The 16695-nt window shown below is 37.7% G+C and overlaps 1 protein-coding gene across 1 annotated transcript in view; it reads left to right on the forward strand.

Moving 5' to 3' along the window:
- The window catches only part of LOC107598047 (glutamate receptor ionotropic, delta-1-like), a gene marked incomplete at its 3' end in the record, with an annotated part of 315980 nt that overhangs the window by 268274 nt on the left and 31011 nt on the right, over positions 1-16695 (forward strand). The gene's annotated exons all lie outside the window — the stretch shown is intronic.

Raw genomic sequence — 16695 nt, forward strand, 5'->3', positions numbered from 1 at the left:
ATATATATATATATATATATATATATATATATATATTTTTTTTTTTTTGTCTTTGTTGGTCTTTCTGACTTCAGACTATTCTTCTTCTTCGGCCACACAGGTAATTATTATCTTGCTGTCTCTGTTGGTAAATTGCAGGGCTGGGCAAAAAAGAAAACATTTTTTGTTTTATGACGTCAATTCAATATCGAATCTCAAGCCGCAAATCAATATTTTCCAGTATTTATTTCAGCAAACATTAAACACAAGATCTGATTAACGTTAATCTTATCATTAGTCTTCTTCAATAGATGTCACCCTCTTAATCACCTTGTGCGATGTTACAAACGGAAAGCCTGTCATTCATTCAGTGCTCATGGCGGATATACTGTTGACAAGAACCAAAACAAAGCAATATGCGTGATTTGCAATGTTCAGGTGAAATGCTATAGTAATAGTACAAATCTTTGGGCGCATTTGACATCACGCAAAAGGTGCCATGATTTCCGCAGTGAATGAATGGCGGATGGCACAGATGCACTGTTTTGTTTACTACACACATACTAAAGCACGGACGCTTGCTGTGTTTTCAGTCTCTGCTGTCTCAATATATGATGATATGAACAAACACATATCATTTCCAGCTGCTCTGAGAGCCACTTCATTAGCATTTTACTGTTTTATTTGAGAATATCAATATAACCTACACAGCAGCTGCAAGTTCTTCATGTCAACCTGTCAAAATAAAAGTTTGGTTTAACGTGAAGAAACTGTGAAAGAAATATATTACTAATGTGCAGTCTTAAGACTCAGTGTAACACCAATACTACTAATAATAAATATTAATAAAACTTTATTTTTAAAGGAATAATATTTTTTTATTATTATTTTAACAGTAAACCTATGTTGTGCAGCACTTTGTTTGCCAAAAAATAAAAAGTTTTAATTTTAATTTGATTAGCATAAATTTAATTAATGTTTTATGCCTTCATTTGATTAACACAAAAACATTGTTAGGGCCCTATTGTTTAAAAAAAGGACCCTATAGACGTTTTTCCTGAAGTCATGGCTGACTCTTAACTGGAAGGATTTCCAGTCGCCAGTGTTTCTAGTCAAATTAGCCTATATTCCGATCTGATAATCTAATGTTAAACCTATTTAAATGTTTTTAAAAAGCACATGGCTCCATAGCGCCATCACTTTACAGTGTCGCAATGACTGTCATTTGTCAGTGCCTCACTCCTCAAAGTTTAATGAGTATTTAGATGACACAAAGTTGCTGACGTTATCTACATTATAAACAAATGGGCACTATTTGAATGGGCTCCTATGGAGACCAGAACAGAAGAGCGTCCAATCGTAAGTTAGAATTCATAATGGCGGTGCTCATCATCTACTCAGGAAAAAGGTCTATACAAAAAATATGTTTAAAATACAGGCCTGTGGCTCTTCATTTCTTTTTTATGAATTCACCATTTGTAAACTGATGTTTACAGTTTATTTTTATTTTTTAGAAATATCAGTAGCATTTGTTTTAAAACTATATTCACTGAATGTAATACAAAAATAAATCAAGAAATTAATCCGATCGAATTGAGAGCTTACAAATCGGAATCGAATCGGGACTTCTGAATCAATACCCAGCCATATTAAATTGCAACAATAAGTGTATTCTATTATCTAATTTATGTCATTTGCAACACCAAACACTATGCTACTAGTGTATCTATATGAGGTGACAGCCACGGATTCTTTCCAATGTTTAACTGAAATCACATCATTTCAGCAGTGGCAAATTACCTATGTATGTCACGTAGCGATGCACAGCAAAATCCCCAGAGTTAAATCAACTCTGCTCAGAGTACATATTGTCCCAATCTACAAAGTGTTAAAGTAACACTGAAGCCGAGTTAAAGTTAATGGGATAATTAAGCAATTAATTAATTGATGAGTGAGCATTAGTAAAGAAAAACCGCTGTTAACAATGTTGAAGATGGACAACTACAGCTCAGGCTTTTAGACATGAAAACATATCACATAATCCTCAACAGTGGTAACTCTGCTTCAGTGTTACTTTAACACTCTGTAGATTGGGACAATATGTACTCTGAGCAGAGTTGATTTAACAGAGTTGATTTTGCTGTGTGTGCAGTAATCCACAAAGCAGAGGGAGACGAAGGAGAGTTCAATAACTTTTAATAATCCCGAAAACCGGGTTAAGTCAACACATAAACTCATCTACAAACTGACTTTAACACCGCACAAAGACAAACTGAACAGGCTAGAGCTTAAGTAGGGAGGCGCATGAGGATAATTAACAGAACACAGGTGAACAGAATAACACAATCAAACGTGAGGGAAAACTAGGTCAAGGAGAGCACATGGGCAGAAAACACAACAAAACAGGTCCATATGTCTGACATTGTGTCTATAAAACGTTTTTAATAAAACAAATAAATAAAAAAAAATTGTGAGTACAGTCTTCATCTCATTTGTGTGTCGACAATCAGATGACTCTTCCAAAAAACGCACACATTCAAGAAATAAGTTAAAACTTTTTTTTTTATCTCATTAGGTGTGAATTTAAATAACATATAGGCTCCAACTATTTTTAAATAACATTAAATCAAGTATGGTTATGCATGTCACTTTCAATCTATGCAATGCTGACTTTTAACAAACTCATTTAGATTTGTTTGTGACACACTGTTATGATGTGCAGAAAACAGAACGCAATGACCTCAAAAGAACTCTCAAAATAATTTTTGATACATCTTTACAATGTATTACATGAGATCTCGGTTAATAGAAATGCACTAGTAATGCAGCGTTACCTAATTTTGCAATCACGTTTGAATTTTAACCACAATGTTCCTCCATAGACTTCAGCAAGTCTGATGTACAGTCACGCTCATTCCCAGTCTCACACCAGAGAAGCTGTGTGTCACATCAGCACAAGCTATTTCCAGCAAGATGTCACCATCAGCTGGCGTTTACATGAAACATGATTAAACATGAATCATTTCCTGTGGATATTATTTATTTTTTCCTGTTAATTTGACCATTTTCATTCAGCACTTGAATTTGACACATCTCAAATTATTAGCTGATGTGTGTAATTCTTTACTCTCTCAGGAAAAGGTAAAAAAGCTGTCACAGGGGTGGTATCTTCTTAATAGGTAAATCCACAATTCTAATTATCTAAAAATAATGACTTAAAAGTCAAAGTTACTTCAATTTATTACATGTTTCAAGGTACGGAATGTTATTTGTCTACTGCACTAGCAAAATAAACGGTTTACAGGTGCAGGGTTGAATATTCTCTGTTTTTTGTTTGTATGCAACAGCAAAGGAAAACACCTTTCTTTTTTGCCTGCTGCGACAAATATACAAGGTGAGGTCAGAAGTACCATTTGTGTGTGGGAATTGGAAAAAAATAGCCTATGGCACCAGAGCGAGAAAGAATCGTACTGAAGCTAGACTGAAAAATTCACGTAGATCTCTCTCTATATCTATATATATAGAGGGATTTTTTGGGGGGGATTTTGGGGGCGGGAGCAAGACAAAACATAAACATTGTGGGTGGGAGCAGGAAGAAATATAGTTTTATTTTAAATGAGAGCAAGACAGATTTCCACAGGACTGAAAAATTGATCCCGCACAGACCTCTAGATTCAGAAGCGCCACAATGAGCGATTCTGCCATTACGTGCGCATACATACTCTTTTTAACGTTGTCCTCCAAAGCCATCTCAATATCACTGTCTCTGATGAGCTAAAGCATTTAAAAGATATGGGACATTTATTCAAGTTAAGGCTTTTGTTGGGTTTTATTGGGAGCAGATGGGGCTGGGGGCTGGCGGTCCAGGGCCAAGCTCAGACTGGACTCCCACTGACAGCTGAATGATAATGATTAAGGAGAGACCTTGGATTTCCGTGCTGTTTCCCATCTCCCCTGCATCTCCCTTGTGCTCTTTCTCTTCTCAAGCTCTCCGATCACTGTCACACGCCATTTCCCCCTCTCTCTCTCTCTCTCTCTTTCTCTCTCTCTCACACACACACTGTCCTTTACTCTGAAACATCAAACACACTCAAGAACAAACGCACACAGCCAGGCCTCGGAAATGTGTCCCGCTCACTTCCTGTGATGCTGCGATCTGCTCTGTTGTGTGAGTTCACACAATGTCCCTTCCACACTACAGCACAGCAGGCTGGCCCAAGTCAAACCTCTGTCCATTTGGGAATTATGACCATTTTAATGCATTTATTTATTTATTGTTTGTTTGTTTGTTTGTTGGTTGGTTGGCTTCATCACCTAGGAATGAATAAGAAAAGAGAAATACTAACAGAATGAAGGTCTAACCAAAGTCGCTCAGCCGTCCACACTGCCATAACACTCACAGTTTGTTGTTGATGTATTCCAACACTTTCTCTCACACATGACTTCATTGCACTTTCTTCACAGTAGGGCCCTTTTTTCAGTTTGCTGTCATTCACTAGTTGGCTTCTGCACTCCCTTTGGAGTGGCTGAATACTGTCCTCATAGACACCTCCTGTACGAAGTCCCATTTCCCGCTGAAACGCTCCTCTTGTATTCTTTGTGCAGCCAACATTGAGATACCCCATTGTTTTGTAGCCTGCAGCCTATTTCCGAGGTGCACCATGGTCTTTATGCAACCATAAAGCAGAATGCGCCAGAAACTGCATTTTCTATTCACATGGTGGATTTCCTACAGTCCCTGAATATTTTGCAGTAGTGCATCGATGCCATACCCAAAAGGACTGACGGGTTACAGCAGTGTTCTTCAAATCTGGCCCTGAAGGACCACTGCCTTGCAGAATTCAGCTCCAGCCCTAATCAAAGATGCCTTAGCAAGCTAATCAAGGTCTTTAGAGTTACTGGGCCTCATTTATCAATCTAACGTAGAAACGAGCGCAGATCTGTGCGCACAAATCAACTTATGACAGAATTCATGCGCATATAAAGCTAAAGCCCTGTACAAAACAACAACAAAAAAGACATTCTAATCTTACTGATTAACGATCGACTAATGAGCTTCGTTTGACGGTCAGGAATATAAAAATGAACAAAATGCTGGTCAATCTACAATTCTCCACCGTATTTACTATGCTGCGCGCAAGTTCAGGTAACTCAAAAACTTGCGTACACGAGCTGAGACCAGACGTGAGATTTGATCGTAGCCACCGCTCACGTCCATATTGATAAATTCCAAATTTTGCGTTGAAACGACCGTACGCTCAATTTTCTGTCGTACGTTCGTTTCGTAAATGAGGCCCACTGTGTGTGTGTGTTCTGTGTTCTGTGTTCAACTTCAACGGCTCTGAGCAGACCGATTGGTGTCTGAATTAAAGCAGTGCATGACAGTTAAAAATGTAATGTAGTTCAGGCCTATTGTTTCATGATTATGACAATAAAACTGATAAAAAACATGGTATAGGTCTCCTGGTATTATATTGAACTTTATTCTTCTACATACAGACACTGTACTAGGCAGTAAATGTACATTATGAAGTACAGAGTGAAAAGTGTTTATTTTGCTACATGAAGAAGTCTGAAACGTCTTTATATTTGAGAAATATTGCATCTAATCCACTTAATCTCTGCAAGTGTCACTATGGGAAGCAAAATGGCTGCATCCTTCCTATACCTAGACCAGTCCTGCTGAGACTTCTAGACTAGAGTTCTCTGCAGAATTAAATGCTAGAATGAGAAGGTCTAGTGAGTAAGCATGGAAACATCACGTTTGAAATAATCACCTATCACACACAAACTAACCACAAGCTCTACTTTCAGCACAATGGTAACCACAGAAGCTTCAACATAACCTCTGTAAAATGTCACATATAACAGCATTAAACACTAATAGGCCCTTTCCTTTCCTAAAAACACATAAAATGACACTTTCAGTTTCAACATTTATTCTCCTTATCCAGTCTCATGCTGGAACTAAAATTCCACTGCCTAATTTCCTGCATAAAGGTATCAAGACAGTTTAATTAAGTTACTACAACTTAATAATAATAATTACAATATTTGTAAGTTGATGCAATGATCAATATTATTATGTCAACAGAACAGATCAAAATAATGTTATTAAATTAAAAAAATTTAATCAATAATGGATAAATAAATTAGAATTTTTATTTTGCAACCATGCATGAAATTAAAGTCGGCATGAAATGGAAGTAGCGATTGTCTTTTATTCTCTGCTGTGATGTATATCCGAGTGAAATGGCATCTGAAATGAGAGGGTGGGACTTGATTTCGTCCTTCGGGAATTGATTGGATCGTTGGAAGTTGGGGCGTTGCAAACAAAATGGAGGCAGATCTGAATGCCAGTTTGCAGTTAGTGGTGGGGGATTTCTCTCCACTGGATTCACAACAGACACCCAAGCATGAATAAATGTTTTTTTTTTGAGGATGACGACGACGATCAATGGCACAAAACATGCCTAAACAGAGAGAGAGAGAGACTGCCTGAATGACTGAGCGGGTCCTCCATCAGGTTAAGTCATATTCATGAAAAAAATTAGTTTGCGATGTCCTAAGAGTAATGTTGTTGCAATATCCTAATATCTTTTCAATGTTTAGGGGTAACGTACTCTCTCATGCTATAAAGTGAAGCATCAGCTTCAGCTTTTCCCCCTGTCGTTTATCCCAGCGTTTACCCCTCATATCACTAGCTCCGCCCTTGCACCATAGCTCATGACCGGGAGAGAAGATGAGTCGTTTTGAGGGGGAGGGGAGGTTAACGTTTTGATGAAAGACTACGAGGGCACATGAATTTAAAAAAAATAATGAAATGCACGGATAAATTATTTTAATAAACACTACAGTATTCCATTAAAAAAATAAGAATTTTCAATTTTGATTTCATGGTGACTTTAAGTTGTGGTAATGCTTAAAATACTTAATGATTATTTTCCATTAATGCACAATAATGACAATTGTCTATAGTCTCCAAGTGGTTTGCATAATGGCAGTGTAGCATTATCTTTGTTGTTGTTGTTGTTTTTTTAATTGGACTGTTTGCAAAGGATTGTACACTTGATGCATCCTTCAAAATGAAGGATGAATGAAAGACACGAAACAAGGGTGGCTTTCCAAAGATCCCTTAAATTAAGACGGCATTCAATGGTGCTTGGAGACGTATGTGGCAGCCAGGATATTCAGCCTTACTAGAATACAGCCTTCCAATTTAGAAGCATTTACTAGAAAATGCAGGTAGGTGAGTTTGAGTTTTTTTGATCATTTCTCTTTCCATCAAGCTGAGTGGGAAGATGCTTGTGAGCTCTAATTTCTCACCTGAGGAAAAGAGAGAGAGAGAGAGAGAGAGAAGCTTTGTGTGGTAACATCTAAATTAATTGATCTTAGATATCACTTGTGTGGGTGCTAAGGAGACTGCAGTCACAAAGGGAACGTGGTAGAGCATTTGCCTAAACAGGATTCGAACCACACTGATAGATATAAAACTATATTTTTTGTTGAAAATTCTCCTGTACGTGGACACTGGTGCAGCATGACAGTTCCACTCATATGGTGATCACTGGAACTTACAGGTTACCACTTTCTATGGTAAAATATGAAAAATATGATTTACTACCAAACTGACTACATTTGGACAACAACAAAAACTACTTTTTTAATTGTTGGATCTGTTAGAACAGCTCCTTAAGGTAACAGTGGTCTTTTTTTAACACAGTTAGGTACTTACATGTTCTCTTCACTTGTTTTCTGCTTTTGGTTTCATCAAATAATCTATAGAAACCAAAATACTGTGACATGATAGAACACCAGCAAGAAAATATCAGTGCCCCGTACCCTTTGCCTTATTTCATTGTACTTGTGGCTTTGAACTTAAAATATTCTCCAGAGTTTAATACTGTTCTTTCCATTTTGTTGATAACAAAATGACAGAACTGTACCTGTACTGATTGCCCTCCTCACACTGACTACTAATGTAACGGCTGAAATTTGATATTACATTAGTGTTTGACGATCTTTTAGCTTTTTCTAAATTGTATTGCCTATTTCAATTATACACAATGTGAAGTATTCGTCATGTGAAGATCCATTGTGTGTGGTACACTGTGACTCCCGCACAATAAAATCCAAACTGTAAACTCTAATATGCAGGAGAAAGAAGATCACCAATTTACTTAAAGGGGTCATATGATGCGATTTCAATTTTTCCTTTCACTTTGGAGTGTCACAAGTTCTTGGTGCATAAAGAAGATCTGTAAAGTTGCAAAGACTAAAGTCTCAAATCCAAAGAGATATATTTTATAAAAGTTAAGAGTCAGCCACACCTACCTAAAACGGCTCGTTCTAACGCGCCCCCACATGTCTACGTCACGATGTGGGAAGATTTGCATAATGCCTCCCAAATGTTCACGCAAAGAAAGAAGGCGTAACTTTTATTCTCACTGTAGTATTGTTGTTGCCGCTGCCATGTCGTGAAGGCGCTGTGTGTTTCGTTGTGAAAGCGAAACTACTTTGTTTGGCCTTCCAAAAGAGGACGATATCTGCTTCATCATGCCTAGAGCTGATCTGTGCTGGTCGCTGAGGAAATACATCAACTTCGCGCTGTGGATCGCCGGATCGGCTTTTACCATGGACAAAGCGGAGTCCAGCCCGGGGTCGTCACATGGGGTTGCCGCAAGCACGCCGGCCGCTCCTTCGTTGAATCCGCCGGCTGCACCGTTCTCAAGCCCGCCGACCGTTCCTCACTCTAGCCCGCAGTGTGTGATGCTGTGTGTTTCGTTGTGAAAGCAAAACTACTTTGTTTGGCCTTCCAAAAGAGTACACGAGTAGAAATCAGTGGTTAAAATGTATTTACAACACTGTTCCAGAACAGTTCAACCCAAATATTCCGATGTGTGCAGCGCATTTTATGGAGGACTGTTATCCTGATCCTGGGAGAGTAGACTAAAATGCCGGCTGTTCTGACTCACAGTCTGTAAGCACGTTTTCATATTTAAAGGATTTGCCACTGATTATTCAAACGCGAGTTTTGAGCAGTGTAAAGTAGCGATTGTTGTTTGTCATTTCTCTGCTCACAAATGCAGACATGATTTTATGTTTATGCGGCGCGATGCAACGCAACGCGTAAAAAGACAGTATAAGTCATTATAATCCGTAATTATGTCCCCACTGGATGCAACAAATGCCTCGTTTATAATGGGTTTTAATGTTTTAGCCTCGTCGCTCCGGCCTGGACACGGCATCACAGTATGGTAAGGGGCGTAACATTTCCGTCACACGCTTGAGGTATGCGGCCAATCACAGCACACCTCTCTTTTCAGACCGATGAGCTTTGTAAAAATTGACGCGTTTCAGAAAGGCGGGGCATAGAGGAGAAACAATAATGTACAGTATGTGGAAAATAATGTGCTTTTTGAACCGCATAATTGAACTGCATAAACACATTTCATTACACCAAATACACAAAATAATGTTCTTTTTAGCAACATCATATGACCCGTTTAAGTAAAACACTCCAGATTTTCCATACCAGAATCCTGATGTCATTAGCGTCCAGGACAACAGTGGATAGTCATTTGTAACCATTGAACTGAGTTCAAATGATTCACCTTAGCATCATGCTGGCAGCTCATGCAAATAGTGTACTTTGGTTGCCCTACATATGCACAGCTCATTAATTACCTTTGCTTTGCTGAGTTTTTCATTAGCTATTTATGCCCCACTGCTCTGATGTTTGAAGTAAACACACTGTAAATGACAATAGAATATTGTTAGCTGTAAACTTATTAAGATGACCTGTCATGATATAAATGCCATGTAAAGAAAAGCAGGTTGGTCACACAGACATCTGTCTTCAGCAATGATTAATATGGCAGAGATTCACTAGATTGGGGCATTTGAAGAATGAGTTAGTTATGCGTGATTTTGGGGGCACATAAAATATGTCTATAAATATCAACTTAAAAATGACTGATTCCATGTCTTCAATAATGTTGCAAGGCAGTGAACAACATTTATGAATATGTTTGTACAAACAGCACTCACATGACAATTCATAACTGTTTTACATTTTGGTGGATTAGTGGCTTAAATGTTTTTTTTTTCACTTATAATGGTTTGGGGTGGGCTTTCATGCTTTTTTTTTTTTTATCTCTCCCTAAAAATCATCCAAATTCATAAGAAATTGCCAATTAGTAACAAAACAACAACCTGTGTCTGTGTCAAACAGCACTCACATGACAATTCATAACTGTTTTACATTTTGGTGGATTAGTGGCTTAAATGGGTTTTTTTTCACTTATAATGGTTTGGGGTGGGCTTTCATGCTTTTTTTTTTATCTCTCCCTAAAAATCATCCAAATTCATAAGAAATTGCCAATTAGTAACAAAACAACAACCTGTGTCTGTGCTGGACCTTTGCAGTACAGTGCTAAATAAATTTAACTATTAACTTAGAGTAATATTTGGGAAATTGTGTATTTGGTTATGATGCTGATATTTCATTAATGAAGCTTACTGTATATTTAAACACAATTGATTCAATACTCTAACTCAGGTGTCTTAAATGTAATTTGTCAACACATTTGTCATTGGAAATACATTTCACATTTGCAAAAGCATACTTGTGTGTTCCTCTCACACTGATTACAGGGTCAAATGATAAATGATAGTGTCAATTTGTATTTTTTTTCACACTGTTCCTTGCACTATGCAATGTTATAACCTCACAACATTTTTACCATAGTGCACTTAATTAGAAACTTCTACATTTTGATGTTTGCTTTCCATAATCCTCTCAACTTTTTTTATTTAGTAAATTTGCTTAGTAGCTAAACACAGCACATGTCACAGTAAAAGGCTCAAAGGCGTGTGAAAGCAAGCTAAAACATCATGGATGCTTTGTTATCACTATAGTTTAGGTTTAGGGTGGGGGTATGTTGATTTTAAACACAAAAGAGTTAACCATTTTGTACCACTTGCCAGACATTTAATTTCTAAACTTCAGTGGTATGTGCATTGACCAACATAATAAAATGTTGCCTTAAAAATGTTTTTGCATTTAACTGTTTCTGAGAAAATTTAACATGCTACTCAGTGGCAGTCACAATACATTTCACTTTGAAACTGCCATGAAATATAATTAATTAGTATTCATATGAAATATGAATACTATTCTCTCCCTCCTTCATTAAAGGGGTAAAGTTAGACATCAAATGTCTTAGTATTCCTCAATCTATTCATTATAAACAATATAACAAAAAAATAAAATATCTGTTTTATGATGAATTGTTTGTAAAAAAGTGTATAGGGTTGCTAGTGACCTGAGGTATGTAATAATGTAAGCATATTTTCCCTGTGCAACAATAATTAAATATCTGATGACTCAAGTGCAGTTCACCTTTATTCCTTAACGTGGCATTGTTTGATAGACAATGATGACGTGATGTTATCACTCATAATTACCACATGACATACAACAAAAGAACATTATCAGGAAATATTTAAATGGCTTGAATGGCTTTACTGCAAAGCAATTACTATACACAATGAAATATAAGTGTCATTTTCATTTGATGTTAGATGTGGTGAATAAGCTGTCAGCGATCAAAATATTTATTTATTTTGAAGTCATTGAAAAAAGAGATTATGGTTGAGATCGGGAATATGAGCCAGGTGCTGAATGTACTGGGGATGTGCACTGTGATGATGACAGTGATGGTAAAGTCATGTGCTCCCATTGAGCCCTTGAGTTCCAAAAAGCAACACAATATGCTTTATTTTATTCTTTTGTGATTGTTGTTAAAATATCTGGAGAGTTTTCCGCTAATGCAATAGTTAGAGATCTGTCTGTGTTGGATATATATGGTCTGGTTCGCTAAAGGCGTGAATATGTAACAATGATTGGCGAAACATCCATGCATTTAAGGCTTAATAAACCTACATCTGAAATGGAGAGAGAAAAATGCCTCTTGTGGACATTTAACCTGAAAGTGCAGGAAATGTTAAAGATTGTGTAAATCATTTTAAAAGATTTTGGCATAATTATGGCATAAAATGGCGCTGTGCATGAAATGGAAATGTTCAGAAAGAGCTTGTCATTAGCTTGTTCCTAATTTGTTATAGTAGCTTTATGATGTTTCCCCTGCATGGAAGGTTTGTTTAGGTTTTGTTTGAGTTTGCATAATACAGTTCATGATTTTGATTCGTCTCAACAGTTTATCACTGTGAATGGGGTGACGTTTCAGCAATTTCAGTAGGCTGATGGCAATTCCACTAGCAGGGCTTTCTTTGCTACTAAAATGCTCTGATTACTCGTAAATGAATGCATTGCTCACAATGTAAATGAATGAATTGCTCATTGACACCCCTCACTTTTCCTCATCTTTAATTCTTAATTAGGAGATATTTCAGAATCCACTTAAGTATTGTTTGACAGCTCATGCATATTTAGACAAATATGTATAAGGGCATATTAACATGCAAAAAATCAGTGCATACGAAATGACTCAATTATGCAGGATGAGCCACAGCTCAGTGCACTGACATCGACAAGCTTTTATGCATGCTTAAAATGGCTTAATCTTTCCATACCGAAATAGACTTTCGTTTTATATGTCCACATAATCACATGGTTGTTGCTAAGATGTGGCTAGGTGGTTGCTTACTGGTTCAAGTAAAAAAACGAACCCACCCTCAAGTTCCTATGATATTAATGTCTCTAGATGCAAATATGCGTTTTTCTTTTCACTTCACTGAAAAGCATAAGTCACTGATCCCATAGAAGAATAATAGCACAGGAGAGGCCTCAGCAAGCTGTATGATCAGAGGTACTGTATCATTCACGTTGCTAGGACAATAGATGCACAAGTTTTACCCTGAAATATAATACTTGGGGTGGGGGATTTTTACAGGAATGCGTACCTAAGCAGCTATACCACTAAGGCCGAGAGACTAAGATATTATGACAGAGTAACTAAGTAAATGATTCTGTGGTTGTATGCTGAATTGTTATTCAGTTTTGTCACTACAATGGTTGGAGTTGAACCACAGACATCTTAATATGTCACATCTCTTCTCATCTTACTGTTTAATGGATCACATTGGAAAGCACTACTGCGACATTGTTCATCTTTCATTTTCCTCTTTGTCCCCATGGCCGTGTTTTGTGGAAGAGGTACAAGCTTGCCCATCTGGCAATCATGTCAAATTTTGTTTCTCACTTCTAGATCTTTCAAACAAATATTTAAGTTCTATTCTGTCACTGTCACTCACGACTTCAAATCGGATCTTGTCTTTTTCAGATATCTCCTCTAGTCCTTCAGACACATTCTTGAATGAACTGGGGACTCTTTTTTGGAAAACAGTGTTCCACCTGTCCCTCCGGGTGATGTCATGTCCAGATTGATGCTCCAAGTCCCCAGTGACTCAACAGACAGTGATCCATCTTGATCTTGTTTTCAACTGCAACCTTGCTCCATCCATGATCTCTGCTACACTTATACAACTGTTGGAACACTTCATTGTCTCATTTTAGGATGACCTCTTTCTCCTACTTATCAACAGTCTATTTACTCAAATTCATGGATCCTCTAGTTTCCCAGGATTTCACTATATTTTTTTATTCAACCTTCCTTGTCCTGGAAGAACTTTTCTATCAGCCAATCAGGTCTAGGGCTAAAATTAGGGTTAAAGCTAGAGTTAGTAGTTTAACAAAATTCTAATCAACCTCTTTAGGGGTAGACAGTGGACCACCAAAATATTTAATCCAGGAATATCTTACTTGAGAAAGTCACAGTCACCAGACCATGACGTTCTTTGAGGGTCTGTCCAATCAAGCTCCTGTTGGGGCCACCGTCCTGTAGAATTTAGCTCCAACACTGCTGCTGGAAGTTTTTAGTAAACACCTTGATTAGCTGGATAATTATCATCAGGTTCTGTGTTGGGTGCATTGGTTGGCAAGCCTCCTCCAACGTGTTCGATCTGTGATCATGTTCTCAACATTTTCCTTTGAAACAGCAACGTTCTTCAGATTTTCTTGGATTTTCTTTTTCTCCATGTTGATTTTCTGTACCACTTTCACAGTAAGTGGACTGGACACCCCTGGTCTACTTCCTCCTTCTATTCACATGAAGGGACCTCCTTAATATTAATTTTGAGATGGCAATGACCTCCTAATTATTACCAGGAGAGACAACTTTTTCCATACTTAAATATGTAGACTATCTTAATACAATGTAACATCCCCAACACATGGCCGTAAATATGATGAGTGCAAGGGAAAAGCATTAGAGAAGGGCTCCTGTATGCTCTTATAATTCAGGAGGTAATTTGTTGTCTCTAATTAAGTGTTCAATGAGCCCGCATGTGACATTGTGTAGACACCTGCAGCTCCAGTATCTGGCCTGTTTATTGTACCTTAGTGTTCTGTTTCACCTTTGAAGTCTTTTTCTTATTTTTTCCAGACCTAATTGGCCAGGGAACACTGTGTGTAGAAGACAACAGTGAGACGAAGGGCTGTTTGTTAATGACCCTGGATTATTGTGAAAGTCAGATGCTTGTCAAAGGAAGGAGCGGTATCAATGTGGACATTTGCGTTAGATTAGATAAGAACAGGAAATTTGACTATGACTAAAGTGGTGCAGACAGTGCTTTTGCAATTCACTATTAGATTCTAAAGATACAGAATGTAACATCTTACTATTGCCTTGAAATTCTGTTTTAAAATTGTTGTGACTCATTGTGCAAGACATAAACAGAACAGCAAGACATCATGAGATGTCAATCTGACACATACAGTCAGGTCCATATATATTTGGACACAGGTACAATTTTTATTATTTTAGCTGCTGACCAAAACATGCTCAATTTGCAGTTATATTATTAATATGGGCTTAAAGTGCACACTCTGAGCTTTAATTTGAGGGTATTCTCATCACAATTGGAGGAAATGTTAAGCAATTACAACTATGTATTATGTACCTCCACCCTTTTTCAAGGGACCAAAAGTAATTGGACAGTTGACTCAAAAGCCATTTCATGGACAGATGTGGGCTATTCCTTCATTATTTCTACATCAATTAAGCAGGTAAAAGGTCTGGAGTTGATTCTAAGTGTCCCATTTGCATTTGGAAGCTGTTGCTATGAACCCACATCATGCTGTCAAAGGAGCTCTCCATGCAAGTGGAACAGACAATTGTTAGGCTTCAAAAACAAAACAAATCCATCAGAGAGAGATAGCAGGAACATTCGGAGTGGCCAAATCAACAGTTTGGTACATTCTGAGAAAAAAAAAATGCACTGATGAGCTCAGCAACATAAAAAGGCATGGATGTCCATGGAGGACAACAGTGGTTGATGATCAGAGGATCCTCTCCATGGTAAAGAAAACCCCTTTCACGCCATCCAGCCAAGTCTCCAGGAGGTAAGCATGTTTACAGTCAAGAGAAGACTTCATGAGAGCAAATACAGAGGGTTCACCACAAGGTGCAGACAAGGCCAGAATAGACATTGCCAAAAAAAAATTTAAAACATCTAAAAAAGCAATACCACTTCTGGAAAAGCATTCTTTGGATGGCTGAAATTAAGATCAACCTGTACCAGAATGACGGAATGAAAAAAATATGGAGAAGGCTTGGAACAGCTCATGATCCAAAGCATACAACATCATCTGTGAAACATGGTGGAGCAGTGTGATGGCATGACCATGCATGGCTTCCAGTGGCACTGGGTTACTGGTGTTTAGTGATGACATGAGAGAGGACGTCAGAGGACAGAGCAGCCGGAAGAATTCTGAAGTGTACTCTCTGCCCAGATTCAGACACATGGAGCAAAGTTGATTGGATGGTGCTTCATAGTACAAAAGTGTAATATTCTGCAATACCAAGTCAATCTCCTGATCTCAACCCTATTGAGCATGCATTTCACTTGCTGAAGACAAATCTAAAGGCAGAAAGACCCACAAACACACAACAACTGATGTCAGCCACAGTAAAGGCCTGGCAAAGCATCACAAAGGAGGAAACCTTTGGTGAGGAGTCTGGTGATGTCCCATGAGTTCCAGACTTAAGGCAGTTAATGCCTGCAAAGTATTCTCAACAAATCTTTGAAAATAAACATTTTTATTTATGATTACATTTATTCGTCCAATTACATTTGAGCCCCTTATGGATGGGGCTGTGTATAAAAATGTTACGCTACCCAAAAAAAGGAGCATTCTCCCAGTCCCACCTCCAGAATCTGAGCAGTCAAATTTGCCAAAATATGCATATACTGTATACTGAATGCTAGAAAAAGAAAAAAAACTTGATTCTACTAAACATAATAGAAATTATTGTATTTCTTCACAAAACAAATTGACTCAGATACCTCTGTGTAGTTTCTGTCTGTTTCAACTTCTGCCAAGTATCCTGCACACTTCTTCACTTTAAAATCTTTCACTTTCACCTTCATCATCTTGAGCTGAGGTGAGTTCTGACAGTCTAGACACATCTTTATACCGTCCAAGATAATGCAAGCGATTGTTTCCTTTGTATTCCTTGACACAGTGATGTGAATGCAATTTCATCCAAACGTTATTCTAGTTTAGCTGTCATCTAGAAAGCATCTAACATGAAAGCCATTACACCAGAGAAAATTTCAGAAGAAAATATTAGCTTATGCGCATATTTAGTATTAATTGCTTTTGCACCATTGGTTTGACCTTAGATAGGG

Source organism: Sinocyclocheilus grahami, unplaced genomic scaffold (assembly GCF_001515645.1).
Source record: "Sinocyclocheilus grahami isolate Dianchi unplaced genomic scaffold, SAMN03320097.WGS_v1.1 scaffold243.1, whole genome shotgun sequence".
Lineage (NCBI taxonomy): Eukaryota > Metazoa > Chordata > Actinopteri > Cypriniformes > Cyprinidae > Sinocyclocheilus > Sinocyclocheilus grahami.